This window comes from Camelus bactrianus, chromosome 26, assembly GCF_048773025.1.
Source record: "Camelus bactrianus isolate YW-2024 breed Bactrian camel chromosome 26, ASM4877302v1, whole genome shotgun sequence".
NCBI lineage: Eukaryota > Metazoa > Chordata > Mammalia > Artiodactyla > Camelidae > Camelus > Camelus bactrianus.
In genome coordinates this window covers 23,377,816-23,400,239 of record NC_133564.1, presented here as the reverse complement: position 1 = coordinate 23,400,239, position 22,424 = coordinate 23,377,816, and the positions used below count along the sequence as shown (strand labels likewise).

Sequence of the window (22,424 nt, the reverse complement as noted above, 5' to 3'; positions counted from 1 at the left end):
CACAAAGGAAACCAAATGAAACAGAAACAAAATAAAAAGGCCACTTACAAAGCAGGAGAAAGTATTTACAGATCATATATCCAATAAAAGATTAATATCCAAAATAATAAAGAACTCATACAACTCAAGAGCAAAAAAGCTAACAATCCAAATTAAAAATTGGGCAGAGGGTCTGAATAGACATTTTCCCCATACAGATGGCCAACAGGTACATGAAAAAATGCTCAACATCACTAATTACTAAAGAAATGCAAATCAAAACCACAATGAGATACCACCTCACACCTCAAAGACAAGAAATATCACCAAAAGACGAGAAATAACAAGTGTTGGCGAGGACGGGGAGAAAAGGGAACCCTCCTGCACTGTTAGTGGAAATGAAAACTGCTGTAGCCACTACAGAAGGCAGTATGAAGTTTTCACAAAAAAATTAAAAATTTAACTACCATACGATCCAGTAATTCCACCACTAGGTATTTATCTAAAGGAAACAGAAATACTAATCAAGAAGATATATGCACCCCTATGTTCACTGCAGCATTATTTACATAGCCAAGATAATGGAAGCAACCCCAGGGCACACTGATGGATGGATGGACAAGAAAATGTGATATACACATTTATTTGTGTGTGTGTGTTGTGTGCATGTGTGTAATGGAATATTATCTAGCTGAAAAGAAGGAGATCCTGCCATTGTGACAATGTGGATGGACCTTGAGGGCATTATACAAAGTAAAATAAGTCAGACAAAGATAAATACTGTGTGTTCTCACTTATATGTGGAATCTCTTTAAAAAAAAAAAAGTCCAAATTCATAAAAACAGAGAGTAGAATAATGATTGCCAAGGGCTAAGAGGAGGGGGAAATGGGGAGATGATGGTCAAAGGGTATAAACTTCCAGTTACAAGGTGATAAGTTGCAGGGATCTAGTGTACAGCATGGTGACTATGATTAACTATACTGTATTGCATATTTGAAAGTTGATAAGAGAGTAGATCTTAAATGTTCTGACCAATGACAATAACAAAAAGGTAATTTATGAGGGAAGGGATAAATTGGGAGTTCAAGATTTGCAGATACTCATATATATAAAATAGATAAACACCAAGTTTCTACTGTATAGCACAGGGAACTCTATTCAATATCTTGTAGTGACCTATAATGAAAAACAATATGAAAATGAATATATGTATGTATATGGATGATGGAAACATTATGCTGTACACCAGAAACTGACACACTGTAAACTGACTATACTTCAATTTAAAAAAAGGTAATTATATGAGATAAAGGATACGTTAACTAACCTAACTGTGGTAAATACTTTGCAATATATACTTGTAGCAAATCATTATGTGGTACACTTAAACGTACGCAATGTTATATGTCAAGTATATCTCCATGAAGCTGTGGGAAAATAAAAAATTATAAAATCTTCTTCATGCTTTTCTGCTTCACACATATTCAACCACGAGTTTGTATGTACTCTCACAATATAGATATATTGACAATTTTAGGAAGTGCTAGCAAGGGCTGGGACTCTCAATCTGTCACAATGGCACCTTGTCAGTGTCAGCTGTCTTGTCCATATCGCTGCACGCCCCAGCCTGGTCACACCCACCTGGGCTCTGCCAGCAGCTGTGGCAGTGCCAGAATAGTTCCTGATGTATCATGATAGCAAGACAACTGTAGTCTCAAATGACTTGAAGTGTCACATGTTCTTCCCCTGAGGCCACGTGTATGCCGTATGACAGAAGAAATTCTAAAAATGGCAATGTGCATACTCTGCTGCAGAAACACCCTGTCACTTTCTGGCAGCAGCAAAGTTCCAGCGTGATGAACATTGAGTCTGTCTGCCCTGTTAAAGTGTCATTGTTTTTTTTTTAAGCAAATCATTATTTCTTACAGATTTATAGAATGTACCATCTCAATCTTTGGGTGCCTTGGAAAACCACCCAAATTCTTTCCCTGTTAGTTATGGTTTTAAAAATAAATTTTAAAACATCACTTCTCAGTGCTGGGCACACATAACAGAGAGCCAATAAATGCTCCTCTGATGAGTGAATCGAGAAGTGAATCAGGGTGGGAGTGACTGGGGTGAGGAGAAAACTCTGCCATCTGGGTTTTGAAGTTTGGATTATGCAATAGGCTTGACAGTTTGTGACCAATTTATTTAACAGTTTTCCAGTTTCTGCCAGTTGGAGGTGACTTTAGTGGGTTACTGAGTTTTCCTCTGGCTTCAGGCAGGAAAGTATCAACATGTCAGGATCTCAGACGTAGGCTGTACGCCAACCGTCTCCAAAACTTCCAGAAAGAGCTGTCACAAATTTATGTCAAAAGACATCCTAAAGTTTTTATCACTTAAAATTCAGTCCTAACGGCTCAAACTTTTCATATCACAAAGCTGGGTCTTGTATTTAATTTGTGATTTCAGAGAGTCATGTGTCCAATTATTCTAGATTCTTCTCATTCTCTTCTGTCACTGAGAAATCATTCTCTGAATTTATTCTCAAAGGCTGCCACCATTCAAATATGGAGACAAATTCTTGACTCCTCAGAGGAATGAGATGTGGATATTCTATTAACCCGATTTCTGAGCAGCCTCTCTGGTTGACTCAGACAACTCAAGACATACTTGTGTAAAATGGTATGCTCTTCGGGAAAACCCAGCTGACTTTGTGATATTTACAAAGTACTTAAGAAATCAAGATAGCCTTCAGAACTAAACCTTGGAGATTTTAAATTTACTTCCCCAATATCAAAAAGGAAATGTATGATGGTTTATTTACTTATTATTATAAATATTTACTTTAAATTTATTATTATTATTATAATTTATTACTGTTTCTTGAAACCTGGCATTGTGTTTAGTCTCTTTTCAGAAAATAAATTTAAATCATGATGTGAATTTACCCCCCCCAGGATTTCATTTTTTTTTAATTGAAGTACAGTTACAATGTGTTAATTTCTAGTGTACAGTACAATGTCCCAGTCATACATATACATACATATATTCATTTTCATATTCTTTTCACTATGTGAATTTAAATGTAAAAATCTAACAAGATTGGTAAATGGCTTTAGGATCTGAGAATTCAAATACCTCTCTGCCGTTTGCATCAACATTCCTTCTCATGAATATTCATACTTCCATCCCTTTCAGCAGTAACAGTCAACACACACAGCTACTTAAGTTGACTTATATTTATTAATTCATTTAACCCTTATAATAACCTTATGAAGATTGCAATATTATATTCTTTTTACAGAAAAATAGGCACCAAGAGTCGGCTGCTTAAGGCAGGGCTAATCGATGGCAGAGCACAGGTTCAAAGCCTCGAACATGACAAGTTAGTAGCTACTGTGTTTTGCCATGTCTGAATTATTATACAGGCAAATAGTAATACCAAACTCCTTTCCCTTGCCTCCCAGCATAATTCATGGGCCACCTCTCCTTTTTCTCACCCATTGGTAATTGGTAAATGTTTAACAACCAGTGCTCCGAAGAGCTGGTTTGCAGCATTTAGCAATCTCCACGGCCAATTACAAATTACCAACTTGATGCCTCTGAAACTGGAGCTGGGAATAGATATGCAGTATAATCCATTAGGTAGTATTTGTATTCTGAAGATACAATATAACCTCAAAGAGCACAGAAAAGAGTAAAATGTAATAAAACAGACAATAAATTTTGAATATTTATTACCTTTGTTTTAATATAATCTAGTTTATTGTAAATGTATAGGATCTACTTCTAATTGAATTTTTTTTTTTACTTTCTGAAAAATTTACCAATTGGCTCTCAAGAGCCAGCCAATTCTATTAGATAATATATTTCCTGGAAGTATCTTTCAGTGTAAAATTGGGAGAAGGGTGAAATTAAGGTATTGGGCTACACAATCTCAATGGTGTCTGACTCTGCGCCCTCCTCCAGACAAATTTCTGGGGTTCCCAAACTCCTCTTCCGGGGGGACAGCCCAAGGTGTGGGTCAGCCCTGTCCTGCCCAGAGTTCCGCGGTCTGCTGCGCCACCTGGTGGTTTCAGTTAGCAATTGCTCTATTCCCTGCCCCTGTCTTGGTGCTTCAGGGAGCCGCTTAGATGGGGAGCATTCTTTATCCGCTAGCATTTTCAGCTACTAATTAGGCTTCCAGTGAGTAAGTTTCCTCTTTTCATTCACAGTCTCCTATTCTAAGGCCTTTAAGATAAATTCCCAGGCATTGGGCCAACACTTGACTAAGGATTTTTGTCCCCTACAGAGATTACCACCCCAACTCCAGAGCAGTAAGGACAATACCCAGGCCGGGCTTATGAATTTTAAGCAGAATATCCAGGGTCCTAACAAATACCCCAAAGTTCTTGTCACTATTTTCTCAGAGGCTGACAGGGTCCTCAGCAAAAAGATCTTCAAGTATTCCATCTTGACATCTCACAGATCCCAAAAATGAAGCCATAACCCTAACCTCCACCCCATAATCAGGACCTCTCCATCATGGACTCTATCCATTACATAATTTTAAGGTAATAAAAGCACATGGAGTGAGAGAGAAATGATTTGGAGGTTACAACCGTGGGGTTATATTAACCCGTATGATGAATCTCTTTAGTGTAACTGATTCTCAGGTAACTGAGCAAAAATCCTACATTGGGGGTGGGTGTCCTCAACCATTCTTCCAATCTTATTCACTTTTGTTTCTCCCACCTGGGTATTTATTCATTCATACAACTAATATCTGTTGAGCACAAGCATTGCTAGTCAGTTGGCTGGGAGATGTGGATCAAAGAAGAGTAAGACACAGACCCAGTCCCTGCACTTGAGGGCTCCCCAGGGTTGAGATGGAGGCAAAGGAATATACTTGGGAGCATCAGCAAAGCAGCATCTGTGGGTGCCAGTGACCAGAGGAGTTGATTCAAGGCAGAGGATTCGGGATGGCTTCCTGGAGGGGCATCTAAGGTGATCCTGAAGTGTATGTAGATTTTGGACAGAAAGAGAAGACAGGGACAGATGAATCAAGGAATGAAATCATAGACTGGAGGGTTTTCAACAGAACAAGAAGGGCACTTTGGTTGAGGACAGCATGTTCACGAGGCAGAAGTGATGAGTGATGACACTGGAAACTAGGATGGGGACATGTCTTCGTGGTCTGAATTACCATGTGGGAAATGTGGGCTTCATGCAGTTGGTGATAAAAATATTAGCCTTCCAGTGTTTTTAGGTAAAGGAGAAAGTCAGATCCATGATTAAAGAAGTTATCTGTCCAAACTCTGTTGGGCACATGTGCCAAATGTGGGCTTGTCTTCTGCCCGGGGACTCGGGACACTTCAAGCTCCTCGTCTAAAGATGAGAAGGACGGGGACAGTTAGTAAGAGAGAAAGAGCATTGCTTGCTACATCAGCCACTTCTGGAAAGTCCTGTCCCATGGAATGAACAACCAATCACTGACAAAAGAGGAGGGAAAGGTGATGGGAGCAAAGGGAAAGCAGAAACACTAAAAGGAAAACTTGTCTCACTTCAAAAGGAGGAGGAGAAGGAGCAGGAGACAGAGCAGAGGAAGAGGAACAGAAGTGGGGGAGGAGAGGGCTACTGGGGAGCGGGACCTGGGGGCAGGAAGGCTCTCCCCACAGACCAGGTGGGAGAGGACAGGGCTGGAACTTGGGCAGCAGGAATGGAAAAAAAAAAAAAAGGGTCTGCGGAAGGAGAACTAGGGTGATTTACTGCTGGAGAGTCTGGGGAGCCTGAGTGTTAAACAAATTTGAGAGAGTTTTCCTAGGAAGGGACTTTGCAAAACATCACAGGAGACTTAAATGTTCCTCCCCATTGATCTAGTCATTTTACTTCTAGGAGTTTATTCCCAAATAATCACACATGAGCATAAAAGGTGTGTAACAATGCTTATCACAGTATTGGTGTAGCAGGAAATAACTAGAAACAACCAGAGGAGATACATACATTTTGATATATCTAGAAAAGAGATACATTTAAAAATCATGCTTATCAAGAATGTTTAATGACATGGGCAAATCCCTTTAATAGATATAATCATGTTAAGTGAAAAAAATCTGGATCCACAGTGCATAGCATGATTCTAATTTTGTAAAGAAACTCTATATGTATAGTAAAAGAAAAAAAGAAGCAAAAGAAAATATTAAGTGTGGCTATCTCTGAATCATAAGATTGTGGACTAATTCTTTATACTTCACCAGTGTTCTAAAATTTTATATAACTAACCTGTATTATTCTACTGTACAAAGAAGTAATAACTGCCATGAAATAGAAAAAGAAGGTAACTGACCCACCAAGCCTGCCCGCTCCAGCCTGCTCACTGGGAAATCACCTGTGGTGACGCACAGAGACCAGTAATGCTCATCTAACTCCAATAACCCCTTGTTGAATGCTCATTAGTACTTGAAGCCCAGGGGAAACTCTCACACAACCCCATCAAGTGCTCATTTTCATTATCTTTTTACAGAGAAGGAACCAGAGGCTCAGAGAAGTGAATTAACTTGTTCAAAGTCGCACAACAATAGAAGCTATGGCTGACATGGCTCTCACTACATACCCGGCACTGTTCTAAGCACAAACTCATCTATTTAATCCTCATCACATGAGGATTTTTATGAGGCACATTCCATGATTACCCATCACTCTGAGTTAAGTACCATGTCCAAGCTTCCACACTCGTCAGTGGCAAACCTGGATTCCCTCTGGCTTTAAATTCCTCCTCAAAACAACTTAATGTTGACTTGGCAACAACGTGGCTGTGCAGAAATTCAAACACAGTTCTGTCTAACCGAACTTCTCACCATCACACTAAGCCCTCAAACCTGCTGCAGGACAGAGGGGCGCCAGGGAAGTGGGGAGCAGCAGGGAAGGGACATGTAAGCATCCTGAAGGGGAAACTTGCTTGCTGGACAGAGAGAGGCACCATGCAACTTACGATTTTAAAGGAAATGAAAGTACCCAACTGAGGATTTTGAAAAAGATGATAAAGTAATGAGGAGCAAATAACTTAAATGATTAAAAAGATGTTTCAAATTGAGTTAGAAAAGCTGTATTTTGATTTTTTTCAGTTAGAAAATCTTTTGATGGAAAACAAGCTTTTAATTCCTTTAATACTGACCATCCATTCAAAAAAATCAAGGAACAGTAACGTGTGTAACGTTAAACTCAATTAATCCAGTATTTATTTCCTCGGTCTAAGGACAGCAAGCAGGGCGGTTATCAAGCCTCTCGAGACCTTTGCAAGAGTCTCTCCCTTCCAGGTCCTGAAACACAGCAGTTTAGAAGCCAAAATGAGCCTGGAAATTCAGGCCAAGTACTAGAAGGAACAGGCAAGCGCGCCCTTCCGATGGGGCCAGGGCCGAGTACGCAAGTTGTGGCTCAAAACCTTAAACCAAGGGTTTTCTCCTGGCAACTGATGTATGACCACAGGACAGGCAGCTGCGGAATCAGTAGGACCGTTAGCAGGATTCCCAAACATGAATCCAGGTAGGACCAGGAGGGATGGGAATGATCAGGGGTGGCCGGGTTGGGAGAAATCTGGGAGTCAGTGCCGAACCTGGATGCGGTGAGACACGTCAAGCACCAGTTCTCACTGCAGCCCAGGGCGGATGGACTCTGCTGCCCAAAATGTTTGCTCTGGGGTGGTAAGAGCAACAGGCCAGCAGCGGGACAAGGTGCCTCCACGCGTCCTTGCCGATACAAATGATGATGGACGTGCCAATTAAGTGATTGGTTCCACGTGTCAGAAATGTTCACAGTTTAGCCCCTCCAACAACCCTTCGAGGGCGTCGCCACGACCAGCTCCATTTTACAGATGAAAACACTTAAGCTCAGGGAAGCGAAACAAGCCTTGTGAGCAAAAAGGAAACCCTTAAGTGAAGACAATCCTTGGGCTGAGTTTTATCTAGGAGTAAAGGGGCCGGGTTGGGGCCGGCCGGCTGGGGCCCCCTCGCCGTCCCCTCTCGCTCTCCGGGCGGACTGGGAGCAGGCTGGGTGCCGGGGCTGCGGGGCGCGCGGTCCCCGGCCGCGCATCTGCGGGCCCCAGGGTTGCAGCAGCTCGGCCAGCGCGCGGCGCGAAACACGGGCTCGCCGGAGTCAGCCGCCGGGGCCCGGGGCGGCCCTGAGTCCGCAGGTCGCCAGGCTGCAGCAGCCAAACCCGGGCGCGGCGCCGACGGTCCAGCGTCCCCAGGGGTTCCGAAGCCCCGAGCCTGTCGCGAGCCACGAACCGCGAACCTCGGCGCCCGGGACGATGCGGACGCGGGCGGGCAGTGTCCCCGCGAGCCCCTGGCCCTGCCCTCCGTCTTACCGCAGCTGCTCCGGGTGACCAGGACCTCGGCCGTGCGCTCCGGCTTCCTTCGCTGCGCCCCGCCACTCCCGCTGGTGCTGCCGTCGCTGCCACCGCGGCTGCCCGCCACCGCGGTCCCCGCCGCGCCGCTACCGCTGTCTCCGCGTCCGCCGCGGCTTCAGCCGTTCAGTCCGCGCGCTCCCTGAGGCCTTCCCCGCCATCTTTGTTAGGGGCGGTCCCGGAACTCGGACGCGATTGGCTGGAGAGGGAATCCCTGTGTGTAGTTGATAATCACCTGTAAAGAAACTTGTGCCTGTTCTCAGGGGTTCTTAATAACTTACTAAGATACCAGTCCAACCGGTCTCCGTCACTGCCCTTTATTCCCTCATAATCTTGTGACTTCCAGTACATGTGAGCATTAGAGGTAAAGTTGCTAAATCCGCCACGTATCAGGGTACATAGAGTTAAAGCTCAGTTAGTATCTACACTCTGACCAACTTCAATTTTAGTCGTGATATCCAAGGAAGAAAAATAAATAAGAAAAACGAACATCTTACTGACAACAGCTAAAAGGCTTATCAGTATAAACTGTCAACAGCAATTATGTATAACCTATGAAATCGAAAGTCTCATGTCCCGAGAAAAACAAATTTGTATAAAAATTTTTTTCAGTGACATAATGTTAAGCATTGTCAAAGATAACTAGCCTAGCATCTCCTGACCACTGAAATGAAGGCCATTTACAGGGTTTTACTTCATTTAGTTTCCTGAAACTGACGCTCTGAGTGGTAAAATAATTTGTTCATTCTCCCCAGTTACACCTTACAGACTTTTGACAATATAGAGAATTTTAGAAATGAGGCATTTCTGCAGCAATTACACCGAATCTTTTGTGTATCAAGGATCAGCCTTGGATTGTGTGGTTCAATGAGATGCCTTTCCTCACAGACTTGCTAAAGCTCAGAATTCACTTTACAGAGGACGAGGTTTGGATTCCAGAGGCGAGATAAAAGCTTAAAGAGCACAATTCCTGCGCTGCTGGCAGCTCCTTCACTTTCCGTCCTTCCTCTGACAAAAGCCCTTCAAGCGGCTCCTGGGTGGCTGTGCTCTCAATCGCAGACCCTAACCGGGTCTGCAGTCCACCCGCAACTTGAGCCAAAGGTCCAGCACTCAGGCCCACGGCTGCTCCAGGCCCAGGCAGGTCTGCAGTGCCCAGTCTGCTACTCTCTGCCCAGACATACCCATCTCCTGTTGGTCCCCAATCTGACTTCACTGAAGGCATCTCGGTCCCTTTTGGCCCCGGTGACTGCGGGATCAGGCCTCTTGTATTAGTAGGGTTCCTCTGAGGAGTGGACATCAAGATAGGATTTGAGGGCGAGACACTTATTTGGGGGAGAAGCTTTGAAGTGTGATGAAGGGGAGAGAGCAGGAGGGGGCAAGGGAGCCCACAGAGATCAGCCCCTACTGGGTGGGGAGTGGAGGAGGGAGGGAGGGCTGGGCAGGAGGGTTTCAGGCAGCAGAGCAGCTCAAGGGCCCTCCCAAAGCCTGGCAAAGGAACATGTTCCTCCTGTGACTTAATCGTCCCACTGCTTTCCCTGACACAGACGGCATGTATGCCTGGAGTTCTTGGCGTGATACTCACTATATCTGCGGGTCCTTCATATTTCTATTCACTGTTCAATATGCAACATAAGCAGTTTTGAAGGACCCTTGTGACCAGTGTGGAAAAATAGTATTTTTAAGGGGAACGTGCTGTGCCCTGCCTGAGCCACAAGGTGGCAGCAGAAGCTCAGGCATGGAAAAAAGCCAGTCCACAGAGGCTTCTGCGGGACTGTGTCACAGTGGATCCTCTATTTGCTTTTGGTCGCTTGCAGTAAAGACCTGAAAGATTCAGCAAGCATAATTTTAGTGCATGTAACACACCAGTTGTAATACAAGAATTAGATAATGAGTTTCTGGCAAATGTAGAAAACATTTTTAAGAGGAGACTGCAATGCCCCCTCTGCACCACAAGGTGGCAGCAAAACCTCAGAAATGGAAAAAAGCCAGCCCATAAAGGCTTCTGCGGGACTGTGTCACAGTGGATCCTGAATATGCTTTTAGTCGCTTGCAAAAAAGACCTCCTCAAAACGGCCTTTAGCAACCGTAGTTTTAGTGTATTTTACACACTATTTGTAATAAAATATAATAAGAGAATTAGATAATGAGTTTCTGGCAAGTGTGGAAAAATAGCATTTTTAAGGGCAAAGTGTAATGTCCCACATGGGCCACGAGGTGGCAGCAAAACCTCAGTCATGGAAAAAACCTACAGCCTACAAAGGTTTCTGTGGGACTGTATCACACTGGATCCTCTCTATATACTTTTAGTCGTTTGCAGTAGAGACCTGGAAGATTTCAGCAGCAATAATTCGGGTGGATATAACACACCATTTGTAATAAAATGTAATAAAAGAATTAGATAATGAGTTTCTGGCAAATGTGGGAAACAGCATTTTTAAGGGGAAACTGCTATGCCTCGTCTAAGCCACAAGGCGGCAGCAAAACCTCAGACACGGGAAAAAAAAAAAAAAGGCTTCTGCGGGACTATATCACAGTGCACCCTGTATTTGCTTTTAGACGCCTGCAATAAAGACCTGGAAGCTTTCAGCAGCCATAATTTAGTAGCTGTAACACAGCATTTGTAATAAAATAATTAGATGAATTTCTGGCAAGAGTGGAAAAATAGCATTTTTAAGGGGAAAGTGCAATGCCCAGCCTGAGGTAGTAGGTGGGAGCAAAACCCCAGGCATGGAAAAAAGACACAGCCCACAAAGGCTTCTGCCGGACTGTATCACAGTGGACTCTATTTGCTTTTAGTCACACACACACACACACACACACACACACACACACACACACACACATACATACATACATACACACACACACACACACACACACACACACACACAGACCTGGACGCTTTTAGCAGCCATAATTTTAGTGGGTGTAACATACAATTTCTAATAAACGAATTAGATAATGAGTTTTGAGTATTTGTTTTAATATAACCTAGTTAATTGTAAATTTTTACATTTTTTAAAAACACCTTTATTGTGGTATGGTTCCTGTACAGTAAACTACACATATTTCAAATGTACACTTTGATGAATTTTGATAGATGTGTACACCAATGAAACCACTACTACAATCAAGATTGTACAATTTTATTCTAATTTAAAAATTTTGTTAATTCCTGGAAATTTTGAAATGGGCTCTCAAGCGCCAGCACTGTCAGATACTGTATTTTAAGGAGGTAACTGTTAGTGTAAAATTTGGGGAAGGGTGAAATTAAGGTACTGGGCTATGACAATCTCAATGGTGTCTAATTCTGAACTCCCCTTTGGACAAATCTGTAGGGTCCCCAAAACAGTAAAATGTAATAAAATAATCAGACATTGAGTTTTGAATAATTATTACCTTTGTTTTAATATAATCTAGTTTATTGTAAATGTATAGGATCTACTTCTAATTGAATTTTTTTTTTTTTTTTAACTTTCTGAAAAATTTACCAATTGGCTCTCAAGAGCCAGCCAATTCTATTAGATAATATATTTCCTGGAAGTATCTTTCAGTGTAAAATTGGGAGAAGGGTGAAATTAAGGTATTGGGCTACACAATCTCAATGGTGTCTGACTCTGCGCCCTCCTCCAGACAAATTTCTGGGGTTCCCAAACTCCTCTTCCGGGGGCACAGCCCAAGGTGTGGGTCAGCCCTGTCCTGCCCAGAGTTCCGCGGTCTGCTGCGCCACCTGGTGGTTTCAGTTAGCAATTGCTCTATTCCCTGCCTCTGTCTTGATGCTTCAGGGAGCCTCTTAGATGGGGAGCATTCTTTATCCGCTAGCATTTTCAGCTACTAATTAGGCTTCCAGTGAGTAAGTTTCCTCTTTTCATTCACAGTCTCCTATTCTAAGGCCTTTAAGATAAATTCCCAGGCATTGGGCCAACACTTGACTAAGGATTTTTGTCCCCTACAGAGATTACCACCCCAACTCCAGAGCAGTAAGGACAATACCCAGGCCGGGCTTATAAATTTTAAGCAGAATATCCAGGGTCCTAACAAATACCCCAAAGTTCTTGTCACTATTTTCTCAGAGGCTGACAGGGTCCTCAGCAAAAAGATCTTCAAGTATTCCATCTTGACATCTCACAGATCCCAAAAATGAAGCCATAACCCTAACCTCCACCCCATAATCAGGACCTCTCCATCATGGACTCTATCCATTACATAATTTTAAGGTAATAAAAGCACATGGAGTGAGAGAGAAATGATTTGGAGGTTACAACCGTGGGGTTATATTAACCCGTATGATGAATCTCTTTAGTGTAACTGATTCTCAGGTAATTGAGCACAAACCCTACATTGCGGGTAGGGACCTTTCTTCCCTCCTTCCTTTTGTCTCTCCCACCTGGGTACTCATTCATTCATACAACTAATATCTATTGGGCACAAGCATTGCTAGTCAGCTGGCTGGGAGAAGTGCATCAAAGAATAAGACACAGACCCAGTCCCTGCACTTGAGGGCTCCCCAGGGCTGAGATGGAGGCAAAGGAATATACTTGGGAGCATCAGCAAAGCAGCATCTGTGGGTGCCAGTGAGCAGAGGAGCTGACTCAAGGCAGAGGATTCGGGATGGCTTCCTGGGTAGGAGGCAGCTAACCTGATCTTGAAGTGTGTGCAGGCTTTGGACAGAGAGAGAAGACAGAGAAAGATGAATCAAGGGATAAAATCATAGACTGGAGGATTTTCAACAGAACAAGAAGGGCACCTTGGTTGAGGAGAGCATGTTCACAAGGCAGAAGTGATGAGTGATGACACTGGAAACTAGGATGGGGATATGTCTTCGTGGTCTCGATGATCACGTGGGAAATGTGGACTTCATGCAGTTGGTGATGAAATGTCAGCCTTTCAGTGTTTTAAGCAAAGGAGAAAGTCAGATCCATGATTAAAGAAGTTATCTGTCCAAACTCTGTTGGGCACATGTGCCAAATGTGGGCTTGTCTTCTGCCCAGGGACTCGGGACACTTCACGCTCCTTGTCTAAAGATGAGAAGGACAGGGACAGTTAGTAAGAGAGAAAGAGCATTGCTTGCTACACCAGCCACTTCTGGAAAGTCCTGTCCCATGGAATGAACAACCAATCACTGACAAAAGAGGAGGGAAAGGTGATGGGAGCAAAGGGAAAGCAAAAGCACTAAAAGGAAAACTTGTCTCACTTCAAAAGGAGGAGGAGAAGGAGGAGGAGACAGAGCAGAGGAAGAGGAACAGAAGGGGGGGAGAGGGCTACTGGGGAGCGGGACCTGGGGGCAGGAAGGCTCTCCCCACAGTCCAGGTGGGAGAGGACAAGACTGGAACTTGGGCAGCAGGAATGGAAAAAAAGGGTCTACGGAAGGAGAACTGGAGGGGTTATTGTCAGGGAGTTTGGGGAGCTGGAGAGTTAAAAAATGGAGAAAGCTTTCCCAGAAAGGGACTTGGTAAAACATCACATGAGACTTAAATGTTCCTCCCCACTGATCTAGTCATTTTACTTCTAGGAGTTTATTCCCAAACAATCACACAAGAGCACAAAAGGTGTGTAAAGGATGCTTGTCCCAGTATTGGAGTAGCGGGAAATAACTAGAAACAACCAGAGGAGATACATACATTTAAAAATTATGTTTATCAAGAATATTTAATGACATGGTTAAATGCTTTTAATAAATATAATCTTGTTAAGTAAACAAAGGAAATGCAGATTCAGTGCATAGCGTAATTCCAATTCTGCAAGAAAACTCTGTATGTAGGAGTTTACATAGTAACTGTGGCTCTCAGGATTGAAAGATTATTGACCAATTCTTTATACTCAACCAAGCTTTCTAAAACTTAATGTAATTAACCTGTATTATTCTAATGAAAACAAAAAATAACTACCATAAAATGTAAAAAGGAAATAACTGAACTGTCTGGCCTAAGTTACTTGGAGAAAGTCTTGTCAAACATTGAGGTTTGAATACAGTTTTTGCAAAAGTAGACAATGAAATTTATAAAAGATAAAGTAAAATTTCAGAATCAATAAAAATGAGATTATCCTTCTTTTAATTAGAAAGCTCACCATGGCTGTGATTACACTTTAAATTAGCTTACAAGCTCTGGTAGGTCGGGACACAAAGGGAAAACTAGACCAGCACACTTTTTACTGTGATGTGTAACTGGGTCTCATACCAGAACAGCAAGAGATATACTGTATTTCTAAGCCCTGTTTTCTAAATTAAAACCCTTAACAAGCTTAAAACAGGAGAGACTGAGTGCTCTCAGTGCACCACAGACATCAGCACGAACTCTCAGGTTTTATTAGACTGACACCACAGTGCCACACACACATCTGTTTGTGATGTTAACAAAACCCTAGGACACAAGAAAAACCCTCAGTAAAGGCACTTTGGGGCCAAAGATGCAGCTAATGTGCACCCTTCTGGTGCTCCAGCAAGACCTAAAATAGAGAAACGAGATTGCCAAGAGAATATTTCTCAAACTTAATTGCGCTCAGGAAACACACAAGTTGCTTGGTAAACAAACAGCTTCCCAGGCCTGTCTCCCTAAAGTTTTCAGTTCAGTTGGTGTGGGGTAGGGTCTAGGAATCTCCATATTAAACATATTAAATAAACACCCAGATCATATTTGTTGCTGGGTGACCAGGAACCCCATTTAGAGAAACACTGACCTAGAGGTGGATTGTTTCCAAGTTTCTTTGGCATCTTGTCTTAACCACACTTTTCTCAGCAGCCTGTATGCTGAGCAAGAACCTCTAGTCCTGGAGTTCCAAATCAGTAGTGTTTCAACTGGGGGGTGCACAGTCTTTCAAATATTTATTGGGTAATTACTACGTGCTCAGCACAGTGCTAAGATGGTTGAGATGTTTCAAAAGCAATGATGACAATTTTCCAAAGTAAAATTAAATAACTAACGTTTACTAAGCCTTTTTCCATGGAGCATCCCCTCATTTAATCATTTAATCACCATCGGTTGGCATCCTGTCTGTTCTCAGTGTGAATGAACACATCTGAGATCATTAATACAAACTCCAAAGAATCATGCATTCATGCTTATGTTAAAAAAAATTAGAATGTCCTTCTCAGCAATGGGGTGTTATGAAGCTAAGTTCAACATTTAATGAGAGATGGCTTCCGAATTACGGCCTGTGACAGCCATTGTTCCTCTTTCTTATGCTGGAACAAATTCTCCCCTTCTGACGGGGTTGCTAAGGAAACAACGCAGACCCTCCCAGGGTAGACAGGAGACAGGGAGGCCTAAAATGATTCCTCACTGGTAAACCCATATGGGCTCTCCAACAGCTGATGGCAAAGTTACTGTTTTTGCATTTCATTTCATCTGATTTTGTTTGGTTTGCATATGCCTGATTTGTTTTTATCCCTCCCTTAATTTTAAAAAAATTTCTGTGAAATTAAAAAAAATATGTTTCTCTTAGAGAGTATAGAGCTTGATCTTATTTCTTAATCCAGCCTAAGAATCCTTGTTATCTGATACTGGAGTCCAACCTGTTCACATTTCTTCTAATAGGTTTGATCTCCTAACTTCTTTCTTACTTTATATTTACTATTTATTATGTTTATTATCCTTCATACCTTTCCCTTTTACACAAATTTCCAGATTAATCAGGACATTAATTTTAAAATGTCATCCCCCTTCCCTCCTTCTTTTCAAGCAATATACAACTTACTGTACATCCCTCTTTTTTAAAACTCACACTTAAAGGTAGAAGTCTCTAACTATATACTGAAATCACACAGTCACTCTGACTCCATAAAGATTTAACATCATTAAGCCTTTTCTGCCACCAAACGGAGCCACCTGGGATGCCTCTGCCCTTCCATTCATGCATTCTCCCTTTCCTGACCCCTGTATTTTGTTAATAAAATTAGAACCTGTAGTTATGGATTTTTTTAAATTTACAATTAGAAAAATAAAAATAGGAGAAAAATCCGTAATGTCCTTTACCCTGATTTACCTATTACTAACATTTTACTCCAGTTTACTCTCATTTGCTTTCTCTGTGTACACACCACACACACTCCACACACAATTATTTTGAGCCATCGGAGGGTAAGTTACATCTACATCTTTACCCTAAAACACTTCAGTGTGCACTTCCTGAAAAGAGTGATGTTGTCTTGTACACGCATAATAGAGGTATCAGTTCCATAAATGTGTATCGATAGAGCATTTTGCTCTAGTGTATTATTCACTCTCATATCTTGTCCATTGACTTAAGCATGGCTTGTATGCACTCCTGACCCCTCCCCAGGGCAGGTCCAGCCCAGGGTTAAGTGTCGCATTTCTTTATATTTCTTAAGCCTCCTTTAGTCTAGAACCCTCTACAGTCTTTCTCGGTATTTTATGACATTAATATTTTTAAAGAGTAAAGTCCCCCTTGACATTTAAAAAAACAGCAGATCATTCATTTTGTGCTTTTCGGATCATTCCATCGGATTAGATTTGAGTGAGACGTTTCAGCTCACTCTCATCATGTGAGGCCATGTCTTCCCCGGGCTCCCTTGTTTGCCCTCACACAGCATCCATCTGCCCTCCCCAGGGGATGTTAATTCTGATCTCCTACACAGGCTGTTGTCTCATTCTCCATCCTACAATTACAGTTTTGTTCTCCTTTGCAACTAATAAGCAGTCTGTAGCAAAACACCTCATTGCCACGCAATTATCCTCGTCAAAATTCCCTCCTAGATTTATCCATTGATGATTCTTGCCTGGTCTAATCATTACCTATGATGCTCGCAAAATAGATTTTTTCCTACTCTATCACTCCCTGCCGGTCAGCTCTTGGCACTTTTCTGTAAACAAGAGCCCTCTCTTTTCATCTATCTATCTATCTATCTATCTATCTATCTAGTCTATCTGGTCTATCTATCTAATCTACTGCATAGACTCATCCCTACATTTTCAAAGGTTCATAATTCAATGCTGTACTTCCATTATTTTGGCACCCAAACTGGCCCAGGTTTGGCAGTGAGAGTCATACGTCCCTTCTTCCATAGTGAGAACTTGGCTTCCAACAGTGCCAACATACTGAGACATTTGCTCAATTTTTAAAATATATCTAAAATAATTGCAGAATTACTTTTTCCACGCTGCTGAAATAAGTAAACTACTAAAAAGAGTTCAGGATTTGTTTGCAGTTCTTCCCCACCTCAATGGCCCTTGCCTGTCCCCACATGAGGCTCCACTGGCAGACCCTGTGTTCGTGTAGCAGTCAGCTCTTTCAGACAGCTAACACCTGCAGCTCTTTCTTTCTCTTTTTTTCTCTCTCCTTCCCTTCCTCTCTTCCTCCCTCCCTCCTTCCCCTTCAGTCTGGTTATGACATTCATTTGAAATACAGTTAGGTGTGTTTCAGTTTGCTTTCAGGTTCTGGTGGGTTTTGGTGCTGCTGGTGTTGTTTCTTCTTTTTCCCTGTTCTTCTGGGAGAGAGTGTGTAGAACTGGTAGCAAATTCCTCTCCTTAAACATTGGGTAGAATTCACCAGTGAATACATTTGGGCCTGGAGTTTTTTCCCTTTTGGACTATTTTTAACTACAAACTCCATCTCTTGAATAGATACAGGACGATTCCAATAATCTTTTTTTTTTTTGAGTGAGTTTTATAGTTTGTGTCTTTTAAGGTATTTGTCCATTTCATCTAAGACACCTTTTTAATGTCTGGGATGTGGGCAGACGGTCTATGGGGACTGTCTCCCTCCTTCACTCCTGATGTTAGTCATCTGCATCTTCTCTTGTATTCTTGGTGAGTCTGGCTAGACTTTTATCATTTTTTTGGTTAAACTTTTCAAAGAACCAGCTTTTCGTTTCATTGATTTTCTCTATTATTTTTTTCTATTCTCCACTGATTTGATTTATGATCTTATCTTTATTACATATATGCATATGTATTGTCTGTTCTTATTTGCATTATTCATTAACAATTTAAATTATACATTTTACAAGAATATATATACTTGTCACAAATTTTTGTATTCTTAATTTTTTCCCCTCTCATTAGGTCTTGGATTTGAATTAATTTTTCCTTCTTTTTTGGAGCATCATGCGTTTTCCTTAGTAATAGAACAAGGGTGAATACACTTTTGAATTCTTGAACATCTAAAAATAGCCTGCTTTGCCCTCACATTTGAATATAATGCTTCTGAACAAGAGTCCCAGATCACAGTCCTTTCCTATCAAAATCCTGCAAATCAGCAGTGTGTTGATAGTCTCGATTCTCTTTCTATCCAAGTACCTGTTTTCTCTCTCTGAAATATTTTATTTTCTCCATCCTTGAGGTTCAGAAATTTCAATGATGTATGACCAGATATATGTCTATCCTAATTCATTTTACATGGGAATTGGCAAATACTCTCTAAATCAGAACCAAGTCAAAACAATAAAAACCACCACTACCACAACAGAAAAAAAAAGAAAGAAAGAAAGGAAAGCAAAGAAGGAAAGTGAAGGATGGGGGATGGAGGGAGGAAGAAAAAAAATCTGGTAAATGAAGTATCAAGCCTCTTTTAAAAGTCTAATAAAAGCTGATCGCTCTTGTTTTCTCTTAATTATGATCTTGTAGTATTTGGTATACAGAAGCAGAGAAGGAAAATTGCTGAATAAACTAGGATCTATCTTTCATTAGGTGAAAGGGAGTAAGAGTACTTGTGGTCAGAGCAGAGAGTAGCCTGCTGCAGTGAAATGAATGGCTCCCCAACACTCTGATCACAGCCTTTGAGTGCAAACCACTGAGAAGGGCACGTGGGAGGCGCTGAGGGCGGGAGGGTGGGGGCGTGGCCAGTGGGCGTCAGGAGGAGGGGCGTAGGTGAGCGTGAGAAAGCAGGTGCCACAGGTGGGATTACAGAGCCCCGCTAACACCTGACCGAACAAGCAAGGCAAGGGTTAGTACAATACAGAGGAAAGTCACTAACTGCTCTTTTCCTTGTTAGAAACTTAATATGTGAACAGAACAGGCTGACACAGACCCTGCCCCCAAACCTGTGGCTGCAGCTCTGAAGTCTCCCTCTACCTGTACCATTTGTGGTCCTTGCTTGTGATGATTCCATGCTGACATTCGCCACTACTCTTTCTAAGATGAAAAATAATAATGCAGTAAATGAACCACCAATAAGTTACTTACTGTTTTTTTCCTGCTCTGTAACTTCAAGTTCTTTTATTCTGAATTTCGCGTTGAATCCCTGGGAGACACAGTTTGGAGAAACAGCAAAAAGAGTTAGGATGATTCCTTTTTACCAGTGACAATAACATTTTAATGACTCTTCTAGAAATGGAAAGTACAACATTATACATTGAAATCATAAATGACATAAATATGAGCAAGGAGTGAAGTCAAATGGATCCACAGAATGGAGACACCCCCAAGAAACGTAGTTAAAATCAGTGGTGTAGAAGCAGGCTATCACTTGGGATGGGACAAAATATCTCATGTCAGACCAGAGTATGTTAGCAATCTGTTAATCAGACGGCCCAGATGGACACCAGTAAAGGAGGCTCAGAAAGATTCTCTGGTATTTATACTCAAACAGATGGATTCTTCCAAGTAACTCCGTTTGCCACATTGCCAAATCAACAGCTATGAAAATTAACACAGCTCTGACTTGCTACATAAATGGTCCTCTGTAGCGTGCTTCTTTTTTATTTCAAATTGCTGCTTAAATTTCACCTCTTTCCTGAAATCTTTTTAGGCCAGTATCTCCTAGCATGTCGTAACTCAACATTTCTTCCTGGAAGCTGTTTCATACTCACATGGACTCCCACCCAATTCTCTGCTATCCAGTCCAACAGAGGATAAGGTGTTGGTGAATCAACTCACTGATGGAGATTCATTATCCTTAAATGTACATAAATTAGCAAATTTCATGTTCAGAAAATAAAATGCACATAACACCAAATAAATAATTTTAGTATCAATCCTTGGTGTTAAACTTTATAGCAATTTACTTTATTTTTATTTCATATTTTTATTATTAATTGCACATTTCTGAACTTTGGCCAGCACACAACATTCACAGTGATGGTGGTATTCATTGGATTACTGATAGGATGTACTGTGATAACTACACACTCATGTTCTCATGAATCAGTCTTTTGGGGGGTGTATTCCATTAACCACACTATATTTTTTTTAGTACGAATTTATGTTTACAACCAAGTGGGATGGATTTATCCCAGGAATGCAAGGTTGGTTGTTGTGTAAGCTCCTAACCAATTAATTAGCTTTTTAAAAATTATTGTAATATAAGTGCCTGACATTAAGCTTTTGATTACTGAGCATCCACTTTGAAGGCTGCTATCTCGAATAAACATATTGCTAGGTACACAACTACGTAAAGAGCCAGGCTGTTTCCTCCATGAAGTTCCCCTTTTTAGAAAGCTCTAGATGACCTTAATAACTGGCTGCTTTAGTGACTGTCTGTCCCTTCCTGCACTTTAATTCCTGGTCTTACGTTTAAAATTCACCAATAAAGAGTGAGCTCTTGAAACCCTAGGCACCCTACTCTCGACCCCAGGAAAGGCAGAGCCCCAGAGCCATGATTGCTTTCTCTACCATGAGCTTGCTGTGCCTCCAGGACCTGTGAGTAACAGACCTTGCATTTTGAAAATTCTCTGGTGGTTGTTGCTGAGGTACATCCTGTAATCATAATGAAAACCACAAGGATTGGTCCAGCCACACATTGGCTCTGGTCTGGGAAATGTCTGTCGGGGTTGCCACAAGTACTATGGCCTAGATGAGTGCCCTAGGCATTTCTAGCCAACAGCATCACTACTGACAGGCTGAGACTGACTCAAGAGTTCTGATGCCAAAGAGCTGGAGAAGATTGATGTCCTGGCTCAAGAAGAAAGAGAGAATTTACCCTTCATCTACCTGTTTTGTTCTACTGGGGCCCTTGATGCCACCCACATTGGTGACAGTGGATCTTCTTTACTCAGTGTACTGATTCAAAAGCTAATCTCACAGACACACCCAGAAACAACATTTTACCAGCTATCTGGGCATCCCTTAGCCCAGTCAAGTTGACACATAAAGTTAACCATCACAACCGGCTCAGGAAGCTCCAGTAGAAAATTACAAAATGTGGCTTGTTGGGGCATGCCAAAAGTCAGTTAAGCATTTGTACACCAGCTTCTGAGCACTTGCACTGTTACAGAAGGAAGCTATCCTCACTGGGAACAGAACAGTTGGCTCTTCTGCTTTAGAAGTCATTCACGACAATCACTGATTCTTTGATTATCATATACTAAAAATGTGCTAGATACTGGAGTTCAGAGATGATTAAGACAAAGTTCTTGCTTGAATTCAAAATCTCAAAGGAACAGATGTGTAAAGAGATAATTACAGTAAAATTCTGTGCAATAACATCAGAAGTAGTAACCAGCATGATCTTATAAAAACTGACTGTAAAGGGAGAAATTGATGTGAATACAATAATGGTAGGAGACTTTAACACCCTACTAAAATCATTAAATAGATCTTCCAGACAGAAAATCAATGAGATAAAGGAGATACTAAATGACACAGTAGAATAGTTAGACTTGATGCTATTTTCAGGACATTACATTCCTCCCCAAAATAGAATATACATTCTTTTCCAGTGCACCTGGAACATTCTCTAGGACAGACCACATACTTGGACACAAAAGAAGCCTCAACACATTTAAGAGGACAGAAATAATTTCAAGCATCTTTTCTTACCATAATGGTATGAAATCAACCACAGAAAGAAAAACAAGAAAAAAATGACTACATGGAGACTAAAAAACATGCTCTTAAAAATATCAATAGGTCAATGATGAAAGCAAAGAAAAAATTTAAAAAATACCTTGAGACAAATGACAATGAAAACATAGCCACATAAAAGCTATGGGATACAGCAAAAGCAGTCCTAAGAGGGAAGATCATAGCAATACAGACCTTCCTCACAAAACAAGAATAAACTCAAATAAACAACCTAACCTACCATCTAAAAGAATTTGAAAAAGAAAAACTAGCAAAACTCAAAGTCAGCAGAAGGAAAGAAATAATAAAGATCAGGGAGGAAATAAATAAAAGAGATTTT

General features: G+C 41.5%; 1 long non-coding RNA gene across 9 annotated transcripts in view; it reads right to left on the bottom strand.

The window, feature by feature from the left end:
• Positions 1–22,424, bottom strand: part of LOC105067639 (uncharacterized) — a 116,770-nt gene that overhangs the window by 89,292 nt on the left and 5,054 nt on the right. For 8 of the 9 annotated variants that reach the window (XR_012502442.1, XR_012502444.1, XR_012502443.1 and 5 more), the window contains exons 2-3: positions 19,487–19,544; positions 8,307–8,580 (exon numbers count right to left, since the gene is read on the bottom strand). This is a non-coding gene — a long non-coding RNA (uncharacterized LOC105067639). The remainder of the gene's footprint in view (positions 1–8,306; positions 8,581–19,486; positions 19,545–22,424) is intronic. The other variant, XR_012502439.1, reaches the window with a different exon arrangement.